At 40.4% G+C, this 17,686-nt stretch overlaps 1 long non-coding RNA gene across 2 annotated transcripts in view; it reads left to right on the top strand.

The window, feature by feature from the left end:
• The window catches only part of LOC133544316 (uncharacterized), a 188,438-nt gene extending 179,185 nt beyond the window's left edge, over positions 1–9,253 (top strand). The window contains exons 4-5 of one of the 2 annotated variants that reach the window (XR_009804626.1): positions 3,198–3,303; positions 8,848–9,253. This is a non-coding gene — a long non-coding RNA (uncharacterized LOC133544316). The remainder of the gene's footprint in view (positions 1–3,197; positions 3,304–8,847) is intronic. The other variant, XR_009804627.1, reaches the window with a different exon arrangement.
• Positions 9,254–17,686: the final 8,433 nt, after the last annotated feature.

Genomic DNA, 17,686 nt, shown 5'->3' with positions numbered 1-17,686 from the left:
AAAGGTGGCTGACCTCTGATGTATTTCAGCGGACGGGTGGCGGGCGGATGCGTTTCTGATAAAATGTTTGTTCGGGTGGACGGCGGGTGGATGACGACTTTGGTGACGCGGTTGCGGATGATATAATTGCCTATCCGCGCATCTCTAGTGTGTGTGTGTGTGTGTGTGTGTGTGTGTGTGTGTGTGTGTGTGTGTGTGTGTGTGTGTATGTATTTATCTATGTATGTACAGGTTACAGGTTTCCAAAGGTCCTTTTGGCTGACATAAGCATGGCGATAACCTAACAACATGTTTCAAAATTATCACAAAATAAAAAAAAAATCACTAGATTTTAGGGCTGTGAATCTTTGGCCACCACACGATTCAATTTGATTCCTGGGGATAACGATACAAATCACAATCGATTCTAGATTCAAAATGAATACTTTTTTTTTAAATAACATTGGGTGCCACTTATCTGATCAACTGACATCCTCCATAAAGTAGACACACAGCTGTGATCAATGTTTACATTCCTCAAGATAAAAACTGGTTTTAAATAAGAAGAGTCTCCCCAAATATTTAATAGAGTAAAATGCAAATAAGGCAACACCTTTTTTAAAGTAAATGTATACAGCAGATACAGATCATCTACATCAACACGATGATGTGTCTTAGTAACTGGAAAGGACTGATTAAAAAAAACAATAAAATAAAAATATTTTTTAAAGTAATGTCTTTATGTTTTTTGATCGGATTAAGAATCTTTACAAATAGGAATTATGATTCATTAAAAAAATGTATATTTTTTGACATCCCTAGTAGATTTGACAGTTATAATCACCATTTTACTGTAAAATAACAGTGTTTTCATTGCAGCCATTCAACATTGTAAATCTTACGGTACATTTCTGGCAACTAAGCTGCCTTTTTTTTTTTTGCTGTGCAGAACTGTAATAATAAAACATTACGGTAATGTACAGTAGACCCACCATTTTTTTCAATGATGATCAACACAGTAAAGTAAGTTGTTATTGTCAGTTCATTTAACCATGTTTGTTCTTCAATGCTTGATTCTAGTCCAGAATAAGTACATTTGCATGTTTTTTTTCCAACAATAAAAGCTGTTGTCAAATACAAAAAGACGAGGAACCGGGAGAAGACTTAGATATTTAGAGTGCAGCTGTAAAACTGAAAGTGTTGATATAAATCCATATATTCCTAAACGGTATATCACTTCAAATATAGCCTTTTTTCCACTGATGTCCTTGGCCTGGCTGCCACTGAGACCACAATCATCCTCGTCCATCATCCCTTCCTCCCTTTTCCAGCCTCCTGGCAGCTCCTCCAGGCAGGCTAATTGACTCATGTGTCCCAGGAGGGGAGGGGGGTAGTATCATGCCACATTGCTAATTTGGCTCCGCCTCCATTTGGATGAAAGCTACATTCATCCTTTTTGTCATCTTTTTTTTAACAACCCCCCTCATTAAAATGGTCCACTTTGCTTTCAAAACACATTCTTATCCATGGAATTGGTACTTTTACTATGAACGAGTGTTTTCTGCAGCATGCTTGTACTACAGTGTACTCATACTGTACATGTATATATGTATATATATATGTATATATGTATATATGTATATATATATATATATATATATATATATATATGTGTGTATGTATGTATGCATAAGAGTTGGGAAATTGTGTTAGATGTAAATATAAACGGAACACAATGATTTGCAAATCATTTTCAACCCATATTCAGTTGAATATGCTACAAAGACAACATGTTTGACGTTCAAACTGATAATAATCATTAACTTAAGAATTTGATGCCAGCAACACGTGACAAAGAAGTTGGGAAAGGTGGCAAAAAGTACTGATAAAGTTGAGGAATGCTCATCAAACACTTATTTGGAACATCCCACAGGTGTGCAGGCTAATTGGGAACAGGTGGGTGCCATGATTGGGTATAAAAACAGCTTCCCAAAAAATGCTCAGTCTTTTCACAAGAAAGGATGGGGCGAGGTACATCCCTTTGTCCACAAATGCGTGAGCAAATAGTCAAACAGTTTAGGAACAAGGTTTCTCAAAGTGCAATTGCAAGACATTTAGAGATTTCAACATCTACGGTCTATAATATCATCAAAAGGTTCAGAAAATCTGGAGAAATCACTCCACGTAAGCGGCATGGCCGGAAACCAACAGTGAATGACCGTGACCTTCGATCCCTCAGACGGCATTGTATCAAAAACCGACATCAATCTCTAAAGGATATCATCACATGTGTCTCAAGAACACTTCAGAAAACCACTGTCACTAAATACAGTTTGTCGCTACATCTGTAAGTGCAAGTTAAACCTCTATAATGCAAAACGAAAGCCATTTATCAACAACATCCAGAAATGTCGCCGGCTTCTCTGGGCCCGAGATCATCTAAGATGGACTGATGCAAAGTGGAAAAGTGTTCTGTGGTCTGACGAGTCCACATTTCAAATTGTTTTTGGAAATATTTGACATCGTGTCATCCGGACCAAAGGGGAAGCGAACCAGACTCTTGTCAACGCAAAGTTCAAAAGCCAGCATCTGTGATGGTACGAGGATGCATCAGTGCCCAAGTGGTTAACATGCCCTTTCCCAACTACTTTGGCATGTGTTGCAGCCATGAAATTCTAATTTATTTATTATTTGCAAAAAAAAACAAAGTTCATGAGTTTGAACATCAAATATCTTGTCTTGTAGTGCATTCAATTGAATATGGGTTGAAAAGGATTTGCAAATCATTGTATTCTGTTTATATTTACATCTAACACAATTTTCCAACTCCTATGTAAACAGGGTTTGTATGTATATATGTATGTATATATATATATCTATGTATATATGTATGTATGTATATAGACACACACACATATATATATATATACTTTGGTATATATATATATATATATATATATATATATATATATATATATATATATATATACGCACACTGGGGTGGACTTTATTTTTTCATAATGTCCACAAAATGTGTTATATTGGGTTATGTGTGACCATGTCTGTTGGCATTTTTTGTTGGTTCCATGTGGTCGGATTTTTAAAATGTTTTGCACAATGAAGGTAGTTTGCATTGGGTCATATAAGTAAATGCTGCGCTTGATTTGTTCTAAGTAGGATACTTGGCGGTAGGTCTGATTTATTCATGTTGTCCACAGGATGGCGATAAAGCAGCTGCAGCCAGATTCCTTATTGGACCAAATTTTAGATGCCGGCGGGCCGGACATGGCCCGTATGCTGTAGTTTGGACAACCCTGCTTTAAGGTATTAAGTGTTACGAATGGGTACTGTTCCCATATGAACCAGTACAGTACCAATTTTCGGTACCCGGAAATTGATACTCAACGGTACCGATTTTGTGTGCAAGTTAACAACATTGGTGTCGTTTTTATTTGTTGTTGCGCCCTAAAAGGTGTTAATACTGTAAATATCATACTACCCACCAGCTGCTTGATTGCAGGTTAGTTATAATTTTAATGAACACAATGGGAGGTGTTGAAATACCCATGGAAAGTTGCTGATGCTAATCATTTGCATGACAATAGCGAAGCAAATGTGTATTAGCATCGAGCTAGCAAATTGTTTTGGCGAAGCAGAGTTTTACTTCACTTACATTGGAGGGTTTTTTTGAGTCTATGAATCGAGGAAATGTTTTTCGACGTGCTACGGTATTAGCCGTTTTTGTATCTTGTTTTATAATCACATTTCTATGAATATTTGCAAGTATGACGTTTAATCCAAGACGTTAGATAGCAGTAGTGGCGTTATATTTTTTGTTGTGACCTAAAAAGTGTTAATACTGTAAGGATTGTACTTATTTCATTGTAGCCTACATCTTAGTTATAATTTGGTGGTGTTAAAATGACCATGAAAAGTCGTTGATGCTCATCAGTAGCATGTCGATAGAAAAAATGTATTCTGACTTTCTCCGGTCTTTTTGTGTCTTTTGGCAACATAACTGTGTCTTGCACGAGTCAAGCATGGTGGAGTTTGCGTGCATGAGTGCCGCTGGCATTGTGGAGTTGTGGTTCATTGATTGGAAAGCTGAATTCTGACTCTCTGGTCTAGTGGCAAGATAATCGTGCTTCGCATGAGTCAAGCCTCGTGGTGGCGGTATCGTGCATGAGTGTCGCTGGCGTTGTGGAATTGGGGTTTATTGTTTGGTAAGCTGAATTCTGACTTTTTCTTGTCTTGACGTCTTTTAGTACTTTTGTAAAGATAATTGTCTATCTCATGAGTCAAGCGTGGCGGTGGTAGCATGCATGAGTGCTGCTGGCGTTGTGGAGTTGTGGTTCAGCGTTTGGTAAGTTGAAATTCGACCTTCTCTGGTCTTCTAGTCTTTCAGCACGACAATTGTGTCTCACATGAGTCATGAATGTTTGTGGCAATGTGCACGAGTGCCACTGGCATCGTGGAGCTGCGTTTCATTGATTGTATAGCTGAATTCCAACTGTCTCCAGTATTTTGGAAAGATAATTGTCTCTCGCATGAGTCAAGCGAAGCGGTGGTAGCATGCATGAGTGCCGCTGGCGTTGTGGAGTTGTGGTTCATCATTTGGTAAGTTGAAATTCGACCTTCTCTGGTCTTCTAGAGACTTTCAGCACGTTAATTGTCTCTCACATGAGTCAAGCGTGGCGGTCGTGGCATGCATGAGTGCTGCTGGCAGTATGCAGTTGTGGTTCATTGGTTGGTAAGTTAATATTTGACTTTTTCTGGTGTTCTAGTCTTTCGGCATGATAATTGTGTCTCACATAAGTCGTGGATGTTTGTGGCAATGTGCACGAGTGCCACTGGAATTGTGGAGCTGCGTTTCATTGATTGTATAGCTGAATTCCAATTTTCTCTGGTCTTTTGGAAAGATAATTGTCTCTCACATGAGTCAACCGTGGTGGTGGTAGCATGCATGAGTGCTGCTGGCGTTGTGGAGTTGTGGTTCATCGTTTGGTAAGTTAATATTTGACTTTCACTGGTCTTTTGGAGTCTTTCGGCATGATAATTGTGTCTCACATGAGTCATGAATGTTGGTGGCAATGTGCACGAGTGCCACTGGCATCGTGGAGCTGCTCTTCATTGATTGTATAGCTGAATTCCAACTGTCTCTGGTCTTTTGGAAAGATAATTGTCTCTCGCATGAGTCAAGCCTGGTGGTGGTAGCATGCATGAGTGCTGCTGCCGTTGTGGAGTTGTGGTTCATTGTTAAGTTGATATTCGACTTTCTCTGGTCTTGTAAAGTCTTTCGGCACCTTAACTGTGTCTCACATGAGTCGTGAATGTTTGTGGCAATGTGCACGAGTGCCGCTGGCATTGTGGAGCTGCGTTTCATTGATTGTATAGCTGAATTCCAACTTTCTCTGGTCTTTTGGAAAGATAATTGTCTCTCACATGAGTCAAGTGTGGCCGTGGTAGCATGCATGAGTGCTGCTGCCGTTGTGGAGTTGTGGTTCATCATTTGGTAAGTTAATATTTGACTTTCTCTGGTGTTGTAGTCTTTCAGCATGATAATTGTGTCTCACATAAGTCGTGGATGTTTGTGGCAATGTGCACGAGTGCCGCTGGCATCGTGGAGCTGCATTTCAACTTTCTCTGGTCTTTTGGAAAGAAAATTGTATCTCACATGAGTCAAGTGTGGTGGTGGTAGCATGCATGAGTGCTGCTGGCGTTGTGGAGTTGTGGTTCATCGTTTGGTAAGTTAATATTTTACTTTCTCTGGTCTTTTGGAGTCTCTCGGCATGATAATTGTGTCTCACATGAGTCATGAATGTTGGTGGCAATGTGCACGAGTGCTGTTGGCATCGTGGAGCTGCTCTTCATTGATTGTATAGCTGAATTCCAACTGTCTCTGGCCTTTGGAAAGATAATTGTCTCTCGCATGAGTCAAGCGTTGTGGTGGTAGCATGCATGAGTGCTGCTGCCGTTGTGGAGTTGTGGTTCATTGTTAAGTTGATATTCGACTTTCTCTGGTCTTGTAAAGTCTTTCGGCACCTTAACTCTGTCTCACGAGTCGTGAATGTTTGTGGCAATGTGCACGAGTGCCGCTGGCATTGTGGAGCTGCGTTTCATTGATTGTATAGCTGAATTCCAACTTTCTCTGGTCTTTTGGAAAGATAATTGTCTCTCACATGAGTCAAGTGTGGCCGTGGTAGCATGCATGAGTGCTGCTGCCGTTGTGGAGTTGTGGTTCATCATTTGGTAAGTTGAAATTCGACCTTCTCTGGTCTTTTACAGTCTTTCAGCATGATAATTGTGTCTCACATAAGTCGTGGATGTTTGTGGCAATGTGCACGAGTGCCGCTGGCATCGTGGAGCTGCGTTTCATTGATTGTGTAGCTGAATTCCAAGTTTCTCTGGTCTTTTGGAAAGAAAATTATCTCTCGCATGAGTCAAGTGTGGTGGTGGTAGCATGCATGAGTGCTGCTGGCGTTGTGGAGTTGTGGTTCATCGTTTGGTAAGTTAATATTTGACTTTCTGTGGTCTTCTTGAGTCTTTTAGCACGATAATTGTGTCCACATGAGTCATGGATGTTGGTGGCAATGTGCACGAGTGCCACTGGCATCGTGGAGCTGCGGTTCATTGATTGTATAACTGAATTCCAACTGTCTCCGGTATTTAGGAAAGATAATTGTCTCTCGCATGAGTCAAGCGTAGCGGTGGTAGCATGCATGAGTGCTGCTGGCGTTGTGGAGTTGTGGTTCATCGTTTGGTAAGTTAATATTTTACTTTCTCTGGTCTTTTGGAGTCTCTCGGCATGATAATTGTGTCTCACATGAGTCATGAATGTTGGTGGCAATGTGCACGAGTGCTGTTGGCATCGTGGAGCTGCTCTTCATTGATTGTATAGCTGAATTCCAACTGTCTCTGGCCTTTGGAAAGATAATTGTCTCTCGCATGAGTCAAGCGTTGTGGTGGTAGCATGCATGAGTGCTGCTGCCGTTGTGGAGTTGTGGTTCATTGTTAAGTTGATATTCGACTTTCTCTGGTCTTGTAAAGTCTTTCGGCACCTTAACTCTGTCTCACGAGTCGTGAATGTTTGTGGCAATGTGCACGAGTGCCGCTGGCATTGTGGAGCTGCGTTTCATTGATTGTATAGCTGAATTCCAACTTTCTCTGGTCTTTTGGAAAGATAATTGTCTCTCACATGAGTCAAGTGTGGCCGTGGTAGCATGCATGAGTGCTGCTGCCGTTGTGGAGTTGTGGTTCATCATTTGTTAAGTTAATATTTGACTTTCTCTGGTGTTCTAGTCTTTCAGCATGATAATTGTGTCTCACATAAGTCGTGGATGTTTGTGGCAATGTGCACGAGTGCCGCTGGCATCGTGGAGCTGCATTTCATTGATTGTGTAGCTGAATTCCAACTTTCTCTGGTCTTTTGGAAAGAAAATTGTATCTCACATGAGTCAAGTGTGGTGGTGGTAGCATGCATGAGTGCTGCTGGCGTTGTGGAGTTGTGGTTCATCGTTTGGTAAGTTAATATTTGACTTTCTGTGGTCTTCTTGAGTCTTTTAGCACAATAATTGTGTCCACATGAGTCATGGATGTTGGTGGCAATGTGCACGAGTGCCACTGGCATCGTGGAGCTGCGGTTCATTGATTGTATAGCTGAATTCCAACTGTCTCCGGTATTTAGGAAAGATAATTGTCTCTCACATGAGTCAAGCGTAGCGGTGGTAGCATGGATGAGTGCTGCTGGTGTTGTGGAGTTGTGGTTCATCGTTTGGTAAGTTAATATTTTACTTTCTCTGGTCTTTTAGAGTCTTTTGGCATGATAATTGTGTCTCACTTGAGTCATGAATGTTGGTGGCAATGTGCACGAGTGCTGTTGGCATCGTGGAGCTGCTTTTCATTGATTGTATAGCTGAATTCCAACTTTCGCTGGTCTTTTGGAAAAATAATTGTCTCTTGCATGAGTCAAGCGTGGTGGTGGCAGCATGCATGAGTGCTGCTGGCAGTATGGAGTTGTGGTTAATCGTTTGGTAACTAGAAATTCGACTTTCTCTGGTTCAGTCTTTCGGCACGATAATCGTCTCACATGTGTCATGGATGTTTGTGGCAATGTGCACGAGTGCCGCTGGCATCGGGAAGCTGCGGTTCCATGATTGTATAGCTAAATCACAACTGTCTCCGGTATTTTGGAATGATAATTGTCTCTCGCATGAGTCAAGCGTGGCAGTGGTACCCTGCATGAGTGCTGCTGCCGTTGTGGAGTTGTGGTTCGTTTGGTAAGTTGAAATTCGACTTTCTCTGGTCTTGTAGAGTCTTTCGGCACCTTAACTGTGTCTCACATGAGTCATGAATTTTTGTGGCAATGTGCACGAGTGCCGCTGGTATTATGGAGCTGCGGTTCATTGATTGTAAAGTTAATTCCAACTTTTGTTGGTATTTTGAAAAGATAGTTGCCTCACTTGAGTCAAGCGTGAGTGCGTCTGACTTAATTCCTTGCTGAAGGGTATTAAGGCAGTGTTAGATACACCAGCCCGCAGTTTGGTCTGTACTCACTTGTGTTAGAATCCCATTTGTCCCTCGATGAACCGCCGCTCCCAAGCGGTGGCGGCACTCGTGCACACCACCACGCTTAACTGTGGGAAAGACATGAGTATCTTGCTCCACACTTGTGTTGTCAGGCATTTAGGCATCAATGGTTGTGTGTTGACAGTCAATCCATGCTGCTGCACAAGTTGTACACTGACTACTCTAAAGTACATACTTGAGATAGTCTTGTTTTTAACTAAACGCTTACAGAAATGCAGGGAATGAACATACTTTTGCGAGGTACTGTCGTTCAGGCTGCGTAAACCTCCCCCTTTTCCGCAGCGCCCTGACAGTTCCAGGGCAGGGAGCATGTGAGCTATGTGCAAGCAGCAGCAGCAGCAGCAGCTATGGATGACATTTTCAGATGGCCGGATCAAGAATTCCGAGGGTGGAAAAGACATTTGACACGTGGAACACTTGCTACTCACCAGCAAAAAAAAAAACATTTTGTCAAAATTCATCCAAAAGCCTGATGTTTGTTTATAAAAGTCATATATTTATCTTACATGACTTGATTTTTTTGTGCTGGTGCGGGATGTTTGTTGGACTCGACATGGTCCCGTGAAACTTAATTAACACAGCACAATTATGGCGCAATAATTGATTTTCACTAGATTTATTTTCATTCTAAAACCAGTCTGTTGCCTGCGGGGTTTTTTGTGCCAAAATTAGATAAAGCAAAAGGAATGTCGGCAATAAAAAAAAAACAATATGACTTAACTCCAGTTTGCATTGCGTGTAAATGGCCCAATTTACCGGAAATTTGGGGAAAACCAGGAACTTTGGGAAGGGAAAACATATTTTGTGTTTGACATATATGAAGAACAGTGTGTTGAAAGATCGAAATCGGGTAAAAAAATGACGCACAATTTTGAGAATTTTGGGCATTGCATGACTATGAATACATCCATTCATTTTAACAGGAAATTCCTGAACATTTGAAAATTTCGAATAAAAAAATGGAATTGAGGAAAGTATTGTCAGGACTTTGACTTGGATTTGTATTGCTTCTTCCACGCAGAGGGAATTTGGAAAGATCCAGACGTCAATGTAAGTACATTGTTAATTTATTTAAACACTACTACAAAAACAGGAAAACAAAAGACGCGCACAATGGCGGATAATAAACTAGGCTAAAACTCCAAACAAAACAGAACAATGGCATGACTATATACAAATAAACAAAAGTTACTATCTATGGTACAGAACAAACCAAAAACTTGCACTGAGGCATAAGTACAAACAAAAATCGTGGTTGAAACAATAGACAGCGTGGCAAGGCATGAAGGTTGGCAAGGAAAGGTAGGTGCGTGGTCATGAGGGTTCGATACAAAGTCCGGTACAGCAGGTACAAAGTTGCCAGGACAAGGACAGAAAAATAATGGCTTAAATAGTGACTATGATGATGATTAGAAACAGGTGTGAGGCTGAGGACAGGGGCGTGACTTGGAGACCAGGTGGAAACTAATGAGTAACTATGAAAACAAAACAAACCAGGAAGTGCAAAACGCAAGAAATGAATGTCCAAAAAAGCAAAACATAACATGACCAAACATGACAAAAAACAAAACATAATCTACAGGCGTGACAAGTATAGGTAATACTACAATTGTCCTACATGATGTGAATGGGTTGGGGTTGGAATTTTTCGAAAGGGTTGAAAAATGTTGACGTAGTAACAGTTTGAAGTTTATTTTGGTATTTCAGAATTCCTGGAATTTCAGGAAAACCTGGAGTTTGTACAAAAATAAAAATGGTAGTTTTGTTGTCCCGATTAAAGACAATATTTTGAAGGTGGAATGTTCAAAAACAGTTGAAAGATAAATTTGGACTGTGGAAACTTTCCAGGAAGAGGTGAAAATTGGGCTTTGGGAAACAGGGAATTCCACTAATACACCCCCATACCATCACAGATGCTGGCTTTTGAACTTTGCACCTAAAACAGTCCTGATGGTTCTTTTCCTCTTTGGTCCGGGTGACACCACGTTCACCATTTCCAAAAAACAATTTGAAATGTGGACTCGTCAGACCACAGAACACCTTTCCACTTTGCATCAGTCCATCTTAGCTGAGCTCGGGCCCAGAGAAGCCGGCGGCGTTTCTGGGTGTCGTTGATAAATGGCTTTGGCTTTGCATAGTAGAGTTTTAACTTGCACTTACAGATGGAGCAACAAACTGTAGTTAATGACAGGGGTTTTCTGAAGTGGTCCAGAGCCCATGTGGTGATATCCTTTACACACTGATGTTGCTTTTTGATGCCTGAGGGAATGAAAGTCTGTTATATCATCGCTTACGTGCAGTGATTTCTCCAGATTCTCTGAACCTTTTATATGGTATTACGGACCGTAGATGATGAAATTCCTAAATTTATTGCAATAGCCCGTTGAGAAATGTTGTTCTTAAACTGTTTTGACGATTTGCTCACGCATTTGTTCACAAAGTGGTGACCGTTTCCCAATCCTTGTTTGTGAATGACTGAGCATTTCACGGAAGCTGCATTTATACCCAATCATGGCACCAACCTGTTCCAAATTAGCCTGCACACCTGTGGGATGTTCACACAATTTCCCAACTCACATGAAAACGGGGTTTGTATTTGACGGGAAGTAATCGGAGCCTTGAATATGTCAATAATTCATAAAAATAAAAATTTTTAGTCGTTATAATTTCCAGATAATGGCAGTTTATAAAACATTCATAAAAGTGTTAAAAACAGTCATACATTATTTTTTTTTTTACTTTCAACACTTAAATCTTTAGATCAACTTAAGATATACAAGTTATTTATATTTTTTTAAGTTTGTGTTTGTTTTATGCCTGTTATGTCATAGAAAAGTATGTCGTTTTTTAAATGGCAAACACACAAAATTTGCAACATTTTCCCCCAAAATGTTTTTATAAAGTGAATATTTAATGTGACCTAATCGGAGCTTTAAATATGTCATTCATTCATAAAAATTATAATTTTGAGTTGTTTTTTAAGCAGTGACAGTTTTTAAAACATAAAATCAAATCAAAGGTTCCCATTTACAAAAGTGTTGAATAAGGCCTTTTTATTTCAACGCTTAAATTTAACCGTCCATTAAGTTTTTATCCTTTTTTGTCATAGAATTTTTTTTTTTTAAAAGGACACACACAAAATATGCAATCATTTTCTCCCCAAAATGTTTTTAAGTGAAATGTTTGACGTATTTGGAGCCTGGCCAATAATTCATTATTATTTTTTGAGTGGTTTTGTGTTGACTCTATGTTATTTAAGTTAACACTGCAACTCTCTTTTTTTGTAATATTTCACCTGTTTTCTCTTTTATTTCATATTTTTATGTTTAAAAAAAAAAATTGTTAAATTGCCGCTGGGGCGCTAATTAATTTAAAACCTCTTCTCACTCCTGCGCTTACCAAAGGCATGCGGTAAAACTATCCATCCATCCATCCATTTTCTACCGCTTATTCCCTTTTTGGGATCGCGGGGGGCGCTGGCGGATTGTAGCTGAGATAGGCGCCAGCGCCCCCCGCGGTAAAACTAAGCATGCGCAAATTATTTTAAAACCTCTTCTCACTCCGGCACTCACCAAAGGTATGCAATAAAAATTTGAGTGTGATGTAAGCTTGGACCTTAAATCCTACTGAATAGCTCTTAATTTTCTTCCCTTTATGCGATTTGAAATTACCAGTATTGAAATCAGCCTCCTCCATTTTGGAAATGATGACAGGGGAAGTGTCACTCGTGACGTCACGAGTTTGACCAGTAAGCGAGTTTGACCCTGCAGTAATTCAAGGCAGGCGCATACTATATGCCCTGCGGCAATTCAAGGAAATACGATATTTGTGGAATGTGCCACTGGCCGTTAAAAAATGAGCTACGGTCCGCGGTGCCGTACTTTGGACACCTGCTTTAACACCTGTCCGAGTCATTCCACTTTCAATTGTCTTAATACCAACAAAATGTCAAGTTTCTGGTTAAGATATTAAAAATTACAAATTTAAAAAAAAAGTCCCATAGAGGAAGTAGAAAGATTACCAATTTCCAAATCCCCACCTTCCTTGTTTTGCTTTCCCTGCAGTCGTCTGCTTTTGTATTTTCCGCTCCTCAGCTGAATCAAAGCTGCCGTCTTCCGAGCCGAATCCTGCGAGCCTTTTAAAAGTCCTCTCCGGCTGATCTCAAACCGGAACACGTCCCTTCAGAAACTGTCACTTTAAGGAGAGAAAGGGAAACTTTTGCGGTCTGCCAGAAGACGACAAGTAATAATAATAGTCTTTGAGATGATTTGGCTGCTGAAACCTTGGTTAATGGCGCCATGGCGGCCATTTCGAGAATCTTTCATGTATAAACCATGTGGTTATTGTATTGAATATGATGTACCTCAAGCACATTTCCATGCATGACTTTCTTTTTTTCTTTCTCTTGTTCCTCATCAAGAGTGGTTTTCATCTTCTGATAATTAGAGGTGGCTCACATTGTACTCAACTGTCGCTTTAAGTGTCCAAAGTGTGGCGTATTGTACAAATAGTATTTTAAAAAAGGCATGAAAATGTGGAATAAAAGAGCAGACAGGTGAAATGTACCAAGAGAAAGTTGACAGTAATAACACAAAGCTGCTATGTTTTCTTCTTTAAAACGGTCATTGCAAAAATAAAAGATTTTAAATCATTGTTATGAATTGTTGACCTATTCAATTCACTTTGAAATATTTTGGGGGGAATTTTCAAAGGGATTTATTGTCATTTTCAATGAACATTTACCAAACCAAGAGAACAAAATTACGTTTTGTAGTAAAAACAGTCAGAAAAAATACATCATAAATAATACAATATCGCACATTTTGTGTGTTTGCAGTATAAAGTAAGTTATTTTTCGAGAAAAACGGCATTAAAAACAAACTTATATTGGAATGGCTAGAACTGAAGTTGATCTAGGGATTTAATTATTTGAAAAAATATGTATATATTAGTTCATGTGCCTCACAATACAGATTTACTGAGTTCAATCCTGGGCTCGGGATCTTTCTGTGTGGGGTTTGCATGTTCTCCCCGTGAATGCGTGGGTTCCCTCCGGGTACTCCGGCTTCCTCCCACTTCCAAAGACATGCACCTGGGGATATGTTGATTGGCAACACTAAATTGGCCCTAGTGTGTGAATGTGAGTGTGAATGTTGTTTGTCTATCTGTGTTGGCCCTGCGATAAGGTGGCGACTTGTCCAGGGTGTACGCCGCCTCCCGCCCAAAAGGCGGCGTATACATACATATATATATTTTATATATTTTCTTATTATTTTATTTTTTTCAAATGATTAATTAAATCTCTAGATGTGACATCTGACATCAAATGTACATCTGGACAAAGTTCTGAGGTCAGATAAAACAAAAATTGAGCTGTTAGGCCACAATACCCAGCAATATGTTTGGAGCAGAAAAGGTGAGGCCTTTAATCCCAGGAACATAAGACCTACCGCCAAGCATGGTGGTGGTAGTATTATGTTCTGGGCTTGTTTAGCTGCCAATGGAAGTGGTGCTTTACAGAGAGTAAATGGGACAATGAAAAAGGAGGATTACCTCCAAATTCTTCAGGACAACCTAAAATCATCAGCCAGTATGTTGGGTCTTGGGCGCAGTTGGGTGTTCCGACAGGACAATGACCCCAAACACACGTCAAAAGTGCTAAAGGAATGGCTAAATCAGGCTAGGATTAAGGTTTTAGAATGGCTTGACTGAAACGTGTGGACAATGCTGAAGAAACAAGTCCATGTCAGAAAACCAACAAATTTAGTTGAGCTGCACCAATTTTGTCAAGAGTGGTCAAAAATTCAAGCAAAAGCTTGTGGATGGCTACCAAAAGCACCTTATTGCAGTGAAACTTGCCAAGGGACATGTAAGCAAATATTAACATTGCTGTATGTATACTTTTGACACAGCAGATTTGCTCACATTTTCAGTAGACCCATAATAAATTCATAAAAGAACGGTATAGCTCGGTTGGTAAAGCGGCCGTGCCAGCAACTTGAGGGTCGCAGGTTCAATTCCCGCTTCCGCCATCCTAGTCACTGCCCTTGTGTCCTTGGGCAAGACACTTTACCCACCTGCTCCCAGTGCCACCTACACTGGTTTATATGTAAAAAAATAGATATTGGGTTTCACTTTGTAAAGTGCTTTGAGACAATAGAGAAAAAGCACTATATAAATATAATTCACTTCACTTCAAACATAAATATATATGATTTTTTGGGGGGTGAGGGGGTTTATGAGTGTGACACCTTTGGATGCCTGGGACTTTTAGTTTATTTTTTAACTGTCATTCCTCAAAAACTAATAATGAATCAAAATCAATGTTATGAATTTTTGACCTACTTAGGACTTTAAGCACTTCACATCAAATATTACACTTTGAAATATTTTTGGGTAATATTCAAAAGGGATTTATTGTCATTTTCAATGACCATTTACAAAACCAAGAGAACAAAATTAAGTTTTATAGTAAAAACATTCATAAAAAAAAATACATTATTAATTATACAGGCTTCACGGTGGAAGAGGGGTTAGTGCGTCTGCCTCACAATATGAAGGTCCTGCAGTCCTGGGTTCAAATCCAGGCTCGGGATCTTTCTGTGTGGAGTTTGCATGTTCTCCCCGTGAATGCGTGGGTTCCCTCCGAGTTCTCCGGCTTCCTCCCACTTCCAAAGACATGCACCTGGGGATATGTTGATTGGCAACACTAAATTGGCCCTAGAGTGTAAATGTTGTCTATCTGTGTTGGCCCTGCGATGAGGTGGCGACTTGTCCAGGGTGTACCCCGCCTTCCGCCCGACTGTAGCTCAGATAGGCCCCAGCGCCCCCCGCGACCCCAAAAGGGAATAAGCGGTAGAAAATGGATGGATGGATGGATTAATAATACAATATTACATAATTTGTGTTTGCAGTATAAAATAGGTTATTTTTCTAGACAAACTGCATAAAATAAACAACAAACTTTTAATGGATGGCTACAACTAGAGATTTAATTGTAAAAAAAAAAAAAAAAGAATTAATTTTATGACTTATTTTAACACTAGTATGAGTGAGTCCTGGAGAACTTAAGTGTGATTTTTTTTTTTTTTTTTTAAATGTCACTGCTCAAAAACTAATAATGAATCAAAGTCAACGCTATTATGAAATATTTTCCTATTTAGAGCTCTCCGTAGTTCACATTAAATCTTCCTCTTTGAAACATGTTGGTTGAAAATATTGTATATTTAGTGTTAATCATAAAAAAAACTGCGATGAGGTGGCGACTTGTCCAGGGTGTACCCCGTCTTCCGCCCGAATGCAGCTGAGATAGGCTCCAGCACCGGCAAGCGGTAGAAAATAGATGGATGGAAAGATTGAAAAATAGAGTTCCTTCCTGTAAATAAAAAGAGAGTTTTTCCCTTTGTCACAGTTTCTGGCCTGACTTCCTGCGCCCTCGTCGTCCTCCGCTCCTGACATGAAATAGTCATTGCTAATTCAGCCCAGACGTCTTCCTGCATCAACTGCCGTGCCATCACAGATGTCAGCGCCGCCTTGTTAGCGTTCACACGGTCGCCGCTTCTCTTGGCGTTTCCATCGCATGACGGCACTTCCTGTTCCCCAGCCCGACAGGTGCTGAATAATACAAGGCCAGAACGAGAATAGAAGTGCGGGGCGGACAGAACCCAATGAGTCCGGCGGCGGGAGGAAATCTTCCGCCCGGGTTCTTGTCCTCAAAACCAGAGCGGAAAACTTCATGGCTGGCAAGCGAGCAGTTGATGGCGAGCGGGACCAAATGGTGCTTCTTGATTAGCGCAGCTCGAGGCTGTGTCTTGTGTAAGTCTCACCACAAAGCGTGGACGATGGAGCAAACAACAAATTTGGAAAAAAATCACAAGACAAGAAGTTTGTTTCGACATCAAACATAAACGTGTGCACCAACCGCTTCTGGTGCCTCTCTGTTGAATTTATTATTATAAATATCTGATTGATGACACCAAAAGACCCATTTTGAGAGGTGACATAGAGGAGGAACCGCAGATCCCTTTGGGACAAATTGTGATCCAGAACCTTATATTTTTGAGCCTGAACACAAAGAGGATGAGCAGCGTAAGCTAGCATTAGCTCACTATCAAAAATTGTCCGTCTGCGTTAGCACTTATAATAACATTATCGCTCATATTTGGTTAATTTTCAGTTCACGTAAATGGAGCATTGTTGGCATTTTCTGGGTGTTTGGAGAGGCTTTTCAGGGGCGCAATAAAAAAAAACTCCATATGTTTACTCAATTGTTAGATATTTATTTACTTTTACGATAGTATAGGCATGTGTGTTTTTGAGGATTGTGAATGATAAACAGCACCTCTCTTTACATTTTGTGCGTATTTCCAGTATGACTGACCTAATAATATGGTCAGAATGCAGAAGCGCTACTACCGTGATGTGGAATCTATGGAAATTGCCAAAGATATTCGGAGCGGAGTATTCAAAACGGATTGGTCAGGATGATGAAGAGTCAACCAAGAACCACCAAAAGCAGGTCTGCAAAGAATTGGCAGCTACTGGAACACAGGTGTCAGTGTCCACAGTCAGTCGTGTTTCACATCGCCATGGACTGAGAGGCTACCATGCACGAAGGAAGCCATTGCTCCTGAAGCTTGTCTAAAGTTTGCTTCTGATCACATGGACAAAGATAAGACCTTCTGGAGGAAAGTTCTGTGGTCAGATGAAACAAAAATGTAGCTGTTTGGCCACAATACCCAGCAATATGTTTGGAGGAGAAAAGGTGAGGCCTTTAATCCCAGGAACACCACACCTACCATCAAGCATGGTGGTGGCAGTATTATGCTCTGGGCCTGTTTTGCTGCCAATGGAACTGGTGCTTTACAGAGAGTAAATGGGACAATATAAAAGGAGGAAAACCTAAAATCATCAGCCTGGAGGTTGGGTGCAGTTGGTTGATCCAACAGGACTATGACCCCAAACACACGTCAAAAGAGGTAAAGGAATGGCTAAATCAGGCCAGAATGAAGGTTTTAGAATGGCCTCCCCGAAGTCCAGTGAGAACATTTGGACACTGCTGAAGAAACAAGTCCATGTCAGAAAATTAACACATTTATCTGAACTGCACCAATTTTGTCAA

Source organism: Nerophis ophidion, linkage group LG27 (genome assembly GCF_033978795.1).
Source record: "Nerophis ophidion isolate RoL-2023_Sa linkage group LG27, RoL_Noph_v1.0, whole genome shotgun sequence".
In the NCBI taxonomy this organism is placed as follows: domain Eukaryota; kingdom Metazoa; phylum Chordata; class Actinopteri; order Syngnathiformes; family Syngnathidae; genus Nerophis; species Nerophis ophidion.
The sequence above is the reverse complement of the archived record's forward strand: the minus strand, read 5'-3'. Positions and strand labels throughout refer to the sequence as shown.